This window comes from Tachypleus tridentatus, chromosome 10, assembly GCF_004210375.1.
Source record: "Tachypleus tridentatus isolate NWPU-2018 chromosome 10, ASM421037v1, whole genome shotgun sequence".
In the NCBI taxonomy this organism is placed as follows: domain Eukaryota; kingdom Metazoa; phylum Arthropoda; class Merostomata; order Xiphosura; family Limulidae; genus Tachypleus; species Tachypleus tridentatus.
The window spans coordinates 89,555,537-89,563,433 of NC_134834.1; positions in this window are offsets into that span (position 1 = coordinate 89,555,537).

The window sequence follows — 7,897 nt, forward strand, 5'->3', positions numbered from 1 at the left end:
GAATGTAATAGTTTTATCTGATGTAAATAAATATGGTTGCATTTGTGCAACGATATTATTCTTAACGTGCAACATAGCAACGTAACATTAAGAAAGTGACTTGACGATTATTAGATACAGCTTTCTTTTGTTCATGGCTTACAGATGTCGGTTAATTTACTCAAACTCGGACCTAAATATAATGTTTTCTTCGCTCTTGAGATTGCTAAATGTCTTCCATTTGCAGTTATTACGCATGCTCCGGCAGGATAGAACACGTGACTAATAAGTGTAGATAATGAAATAAATATTCATGAAGGCTATAACGCCTGTGTAGAGACAACTGTTAACCATACGCTTTGAGAAATCAAATTAATTCAAATTGAGAAGTGTGTTAAATATAAAATGAAGTATAATTCAGATTAATGTCTATTGAAAGTTTCCACAATTTCCTTGATGAGTTATCGTATATATATATATATATATAAAATATATTTGAACAAATTTGATCGGGTTTGATATATTTAATATTTCCATGAACTCATACAGCCAAAATTGAATTAAAAGATGCTCCCTGAACATGAAGTTTGTACGTTACGAGTCATATTCTGGCTCCCTGAACATGAAGTTTGTATGTTACGAGTCATGTTCTGGCACCCTGAACACGAAGTTTGTACGTTACGAGTCATGTTCTGGTATCTCCTGGCACGTTTGTTTTAATTAAGACATCTTGTGTGTTATTGTTGGCCTTTAAAACTCGATAATACGGCTGTTAAACAATGATATCTTATTTAAATACGAACAATCTTTAGACTCCACGTCTCTCCAAAATGTCAGTTCCCTAAATTTAAGTTTTGTATTTGATAAATGGATAGGAAGTGATTGGTCTGTAAAGCTATCTATATGAACATTACTAACTTTTTCAATTTCAAAGCTAATCTTAAGCACACACGTCTCGCACATGAGCATCTATATTTTGTCAGATTTTTCTCACGGCTACTTAAATATTTAACAGTGTTGTATACATAAATATAGGACAGGGGCCTCGGTAGGCTATGTTGACATCTACCCTAGTTATTCGGAAGAATGACGCTTTTCCATTTATGAATTCTTATTCTATATAAACACCACCATATAAGAATACTTATTAAGATATATTATTACAAATTTGCAGCGTTAATAGTGACGTGAGAAATTACAAAATTAGGGTTAAAATTTGTTATCATTTCAATATTATGTGTATTCGGTGTAGTCTATTGATTTTCTAATGCATTATCCTTTACTATTTATGCCTTTATTGTCGCTTACGACCGTTACAAAGGTATAGGAAATATTCGTTATTGTCTTCGAAATTTTTTCATTGTGGGTAAAAACGGATACAAAGCGAGTAAAAAATTGGTGGTTTTTTTATCCAGATGTTACCGATTATGAATCAGTTGAAGACAAAGGTTATTTACCCTCTCTCACACACACGTATGATATATTTGCTAAAATATCAATGACTCTGTTTATCGTGCTTCTCAGCTTTTATTTCACCCTGATGAACTCCTTCACGAACGAAAGACAATTTTACTTCCTTCTATACTCAAGTTCGAGTCTCTATTACACCATAATGCTCGACCTTTCTGTCGTGGGGCGTTATGATGTTATGGTCAATCCTACTATTCGTCGGTAAAAGAATAGCCCAAAAGTTGGCGGTGTGTGGTGATAAGCTGCCCTGCAGTCTTACACTGCTAAATTAGGGACAACTAGCGCAAATAGTCTTTGTGTAGATTTGCGCGAAATTCAAGCCAAACAATCAGATAGATCTACTTGCAGAAGCTGACCCTACAGTTAATGAAAACACCACTGAAATAAACAATGCGTAAGTTAATGAAATAATAAAATAAAAATATTTTCGTTTAATCCAGCAAAGTATCATGACATATTTTATCTATGTTTTAAAAAAAATGCGGTATGGAAACTCGATCTACATAAATCCACTTTTGGATTATGGACCCCAGTGTGTCCTCGAAACACACGTTGATCGCCGATATTTTAGAGGTTATGTTCGTCTTAAATAAACTGTTCTGAGTTTTATATATTTTAATATGTTTCAATAATTAGCTCTGTTTTGGATCTGCAGACTAACATTAGTTACGAATAAGGGTTAGAAAATAAATACTTTTGGATAAACTGTTGTACACTTTCGGAAACTTAACTTTCACATATCAATTCTTCATGTAACACTGACGAAATAAAGATATGAAAAAAGTTAGGTATTCTAAGAATGTCAGCTTGATTTACTTAACGGGTAATTTAGGAACTGGAGTCGTTACAAGACAATTTGGATGCAAACACAACTGCTATTTCCTGTCAGCACTGGACAGTGTTTCCACTCAGTAATGAAGTCACTGTGGGCTTGTTCTGTGTCTCAGAAACGAGAAGCAATTACGAATTGAAAGTGTGTATTTCAAATCGCTGTTGTGATAAGAGGTGTTTGCTTACCATACGACCAGTCTGTTTGATAGCTGGGAAATAAACCAGGAATGCCCAGTGAATAATATAAGGGTGTAAAAATAAACACATAAAACCTTTTTTTGAATTACAAGTTTTATTTCCTTCATAATAGGCGTTGTTGTACTGTATAATTATTCTGTTTAAGGCCTATCAAATCGTCATATCCGCTGATATCGTCCAGTCGACGCCAAAAACATCTATGAGACGTCACAAGTTTTTATGGTCCACAATTTTCCCCCCTAAGGAATGCCATAAGAAAAAAATAATAATAAAAAAACACATCCCATTACGAAACTGAACATGGGGAAAGCAAATTCGTTTTTGTGTCACTCTAACATAATAGCTTTCTTGTGTGTAAAGGCAAAGTACGTTGTGTTCTGGAAGTTTTTATACGAGTAACTGTTTCAAGCTTCTGTCATTAAGAAATTCTTAGGAGCGATTCTGTAGAGCTATTTCGCTACTTATGTTTTCGAAAACATCACTTTGGTTCAGAGCTTACATTGAATGACATGATGTTATAGAGCTGATAAGCCGTTCATGTTTTAATCACGAGGTAATGGATTGACCCCTTATGTATGAACATAGGAATAAGTAATTTGCCGCGATGAAAGGAGTGTTTCAAGGTCAAACTTCGTCTAATTTATTAAAGCCATCCGGTCTTTCATTACATAATTCTTTCATCACAGATTACAAAATGTTTATCATTAGAAGGTTAAATTTCTCGTGGATTGCCATTTTCTTAAGCTTAAAATAACATTCCTGACAACAGAACTTTCCGGAATGATGTCATGACATTACTTGATCCTCTTCTTGTTTTCCTAATGTCTGACATATTGATTTATTACAGACAGTGAAAAAAAACAACCCACATGAAAATATATTTCCATTGTCGTTTAATTTGGCTGCACAAATAGACAAAATACAGAACCAAGTGTACTTATTTTTTTCCTTACATATTCACAGCTGATCCAAAAAGAAGATATGGGTTGATTCAATTATGAGCTAAAGTTGGCAACGTTAACACTATTACAGACTTGAAGTGCATGTTTTGTTACACATATAGAAGAAATCTGATAAATAATATTTGAATAAATGTATACTTTTGCCATTAGATATGTGTAAGTATCACACTGTTTATTGGCTGTTGAAGCTATTAGCACTTGATAAGGGTCTATATCATTTCAATCGATATTAGCGAATAACATAGGTAAATGCAATGATACAGTTACCTTTAGATTAGGTCAGGGTCAGTCAAACGTCAATCTGTCGTAGACCGAGAGACATACTGAAAATATCTCAATGATTGAACACTGTTCTTACCCCATAGTAAAGAACACGTTTTACGCCCATTGTTGTAACTTTACAGGAGATTTAAAAAAGCCGAAGCTTCAGAAAAAACTCACCTTAACGTTTACAAAGACGTCAGCCACAATGCAGATTACATTAACACTCGACATCCATTCTGCTACGAATGTCTTTTAACAATCCGAAATTTTATATAATTTAATATTTTCGTGAGTTAAGATTCTAATAGGATCTGTAATATACGTATGAATGTCACAATATCTGGAAGATGATTGTGTTTCGACATTGTATCATGTTCAGGCAAGTCGCTAGGCATTCATTAGTCGTTCAGGTCGCCTGTGGAATGATATATGGATCGAATAAAACCGAATTATCGACATGTAGTTCTTTTACGTCATTTTTTAAGACATTTTTTTTAAGATTTAAAGCATGTTTATTCAGCTTTGTCACTACCATTGTCAAGAAGTAAGATCCAAAATGGCGATGTCAATGTTACACTAAGTGGCCAAGCTTTCTTGAGTGTCCAATTTGCTGTCACCAGTGTTCTGGGGCAAATAGCTCTGAGTACATAATTTACACAAATTTATAATAATCTATAAGAGACAGACGATTGACAGAGCTTTCCAAACATGTATAATATGTTGGGTTTATACCAAGTGTTTTTAGCAAACTAAGGAAATATACAATGGTGTGTGTTAAAACTAGCATGTCGCCAGCATAAACATTTAATTTCAAAGCAACGCAAACATAAATATTGAAATATCTACTCATCCCTCTATTGTGATTAATTAGTAAATATTTATGTTTTGATAATTTGTTATTAGCTGATTATTCCATTACTTTTTACCTATCAAGATATTCAAAATAACATGTCGCTGTAATTACGTGTTGCCCTTTACGATTGTTTATTTTCAAGACAATAATTGCAAATCTTTGAGTAAATAAAAAGGTTAAAGTTTAAAATAAATCTATGAAGTATATAATGTGATTTGATTATGTCCCAAACACTGATCGTCAAGAGATAGTTTGGGTATGATTTTGGAGTTGTAATAAAATTACTTTTCAAGCTGTTGTTGTTGTTTTTTGAATTAAGCACAAAGCTACACAATGAGCTATCTGTGATATGCCAACCATGGGTATCGAAACCCGGTTTTTAGCGTTGTAAGTCCGCAGACATACAACTAGGGGGCACTTTTTGAGCACAAGATCTCCTTTCACTGATATATTTTGTATACATGTTTAAATTTTGTTCATTTTGTTATACTGTTTGCAGAACAACCAAGACCTATGTTTTAACAATAACTGAATGTGTAAAAGCAAATTGCATTATTTAATAAGAATCAGTGACTGAACATAAATAGCATGAAATCCTTCACGTGTGCACCTTCACTTCAGTTTTGCCCCAAAGGGGATTATATAAAGTGCATGATGCTTTTCTTGCCTTATTTAGCTTCTAACATGAGAAGATCATTAGAGTAGGATGAATTTGAATGTAGTAGTTACAAATCAACTCATTTTCTTGCAAGTAAAGTCCTTGAAGGTGGGATTACATAACAGGTATGTATCTCTTTAAATGTATGACTAACATTCAATGGTGTGAGTGGTGGTAGTTTTAGGTTTAAGTAACTGATAAATTACAAAAGTAAATCTGTGAGTGATAATTAATTGGGGTTTTATTTATAAAGACAGAAAATTAGGGACATGGTGAGAAGTATCTATAGGAGAACACCATTTTAATTAAACTCCTTATAAATACTTTGCAGTTCTCAGAGTAATGTCACATAAGAACAACTTATGTATATTATCTGTGGAATAGTATACTAAACAATAATTATTCTTATTAGTTTGGTATAGTTGGATTTAGTGCTGAAATGTAAAAGAGATCACATTAATTTTTACACCTGTCTTTCTTAATATACAAAAGTGTGTTTGTTTTTTAATTTCGCGCAAAGCTACTCGAGGGCCATCTGCGCTAGCCGTCCCTAATTTAGCAGTGTAAGACTATAGGGAAGGCAGCTAGTCAGCACCACCCTCCGCCAACTCTTGGGCTACTCTTTTACCGACGAATAGTTGGATTGACTGTCACTTTATAACGCCCACACGGCTGAAAGGGCGAGCATGTTTTGGTGCGACCGGGATTCGAATCCGCGACCCTCGGAATATACAGAAGTGATACGCATTTCGGTGATTGTTTTTTATTTATATTTGTAGAACGTATGGTAAACAAAGTCACAAGTGAAATATTATCACAGAAAAACAGGAATCAGAAGGAAAAAACCTTTAAAATTTTGTTTGATTTTTTTCCTTTTTATTCGAGGTACGATATAATCTGTTAAAGTAGAACACATGTGAAACACAGTATTTATCTTCATCAAGGTGTAAAAATATGACAGAATGTAGCCCGAGTGCTAGATGTTTGACACAAGATTTTTTATCAGCAGAGATATGTATAAGAACTGTATAAATCATTCTTATACGAGAAAATTATTTTCAGTTGAAAAACGGACACTCAAGAGAGCCTGGCCCTTTCAGTAAATCAAGTGGTATGGAAAAAATCGACGTAACGTGGATTTGACGTTGAATGTTTTTTGTTTAAGTGCATATATAGGTGTTTCTCTGGCAGGTAATTGGCTAATTGAGAGTTGGATAAGAACGACATAACTAAAACTAGTAAAAACTAAGTACATTGCATATCCTGTATGAGGAGTTATTTGCTTACTTAATTCACTCCTATTATAAAGAGTAATACTATTCAGACAAATATCTATCAACTACAAATTCACGATAACCACGAAAAGGTAAGGATTACCAAATTTAACGTATGGTGTTTCAGAGATATTTCTTTGAAAACATATTATTTCGATAATTTAACGTAACACGTCGATTTTATATATTAAACTGTGAAAGAAGACCATAATTGTCATTATGGACCTCTATAATCTTCTATGCGTTTATAATTTCTAACTTTACCTTTGAAACCTGAAATAATGTTATATACATTTATTATTTGATCATTTTGTCGCGTTAGTCTAAACAACGGGCTACCTGTGTTCTGTTCACTGCAGGGAATCTAACTCTGGATTTTGCGTTGTAAGTCCGAAAACTTGATTCTAATCTACTTGTGGATGCATGTACATGCAAATTAGATTTTTATATAAGATGTGTAAAATATCTGGTGATTAGGGTCCTCGACTCTTAGCGGATGACGAGTTCGAATTTTGTTATCGAACATGTTTGCCATTTCAACCGTAGGAGCATTATAATGTGACAGTCATTCCATCTAGACTTTCACCTCTAAATTAAAGACGGTTAGCGCAGAGAATCCTCGAGTAGCTTCGAGCTAAATTCAACAAACAAAGAAACACATGTATACAAACCTTATTCTGAGAGTTGTAAGCATGTTACACGTTTATATAACGTCTTAACTTCGCCGATTCTACAACATTCTGAAGTCTAGCTCGTTATCACCGGACAATTTTACACCTTTAGGAATAATAGAAAAATTAATTATGAACTCACTGATTGTGTCCATCAAGTTAAACATGTTTTTAATCAACCATTCAAGAGGAAAAAAAAACAACCAAACTGCACTTTTTGTAATATTTATGCGAAGATGCCGCAATATGATGTAGGTTTATAGATTCGCATAATTTGTGTTTTAAAACGTGCTAATATAAGTGAAAGAAGCGATGCTTAAAAATAAGGCGATCATGAATATTTTCGTCATCGTCACAATCCTAGTTAAAATTTGATTAACCTTTGTTATCCTACTCCAATCAAAATACCAGTGCATGCTTTGATAACATTGTTACGTCATCAGTATTAAGAACGGCAAATAATGAATCTTTGATTAAAAACGAACAAGAAAAAGTGAAACTGAAACTAACCATTGTGTTCCACGAGACGCGCCCCTCCCCCCTCCAAGTGGCTCAGCGGTATGTCTGCGGACTTACAACCCTAAAAACCGGGTTTCGTATACCCGTAGAGGGCAGAGCACAGATAATCCATTGTGTAGCTTTGTACTTAATTCAAAACAACAACAATCCACGAAACCCGTTCTATTACGTCACTTAATTTATACAGCTTATTTTTCGGTATACATGGATCATGATAC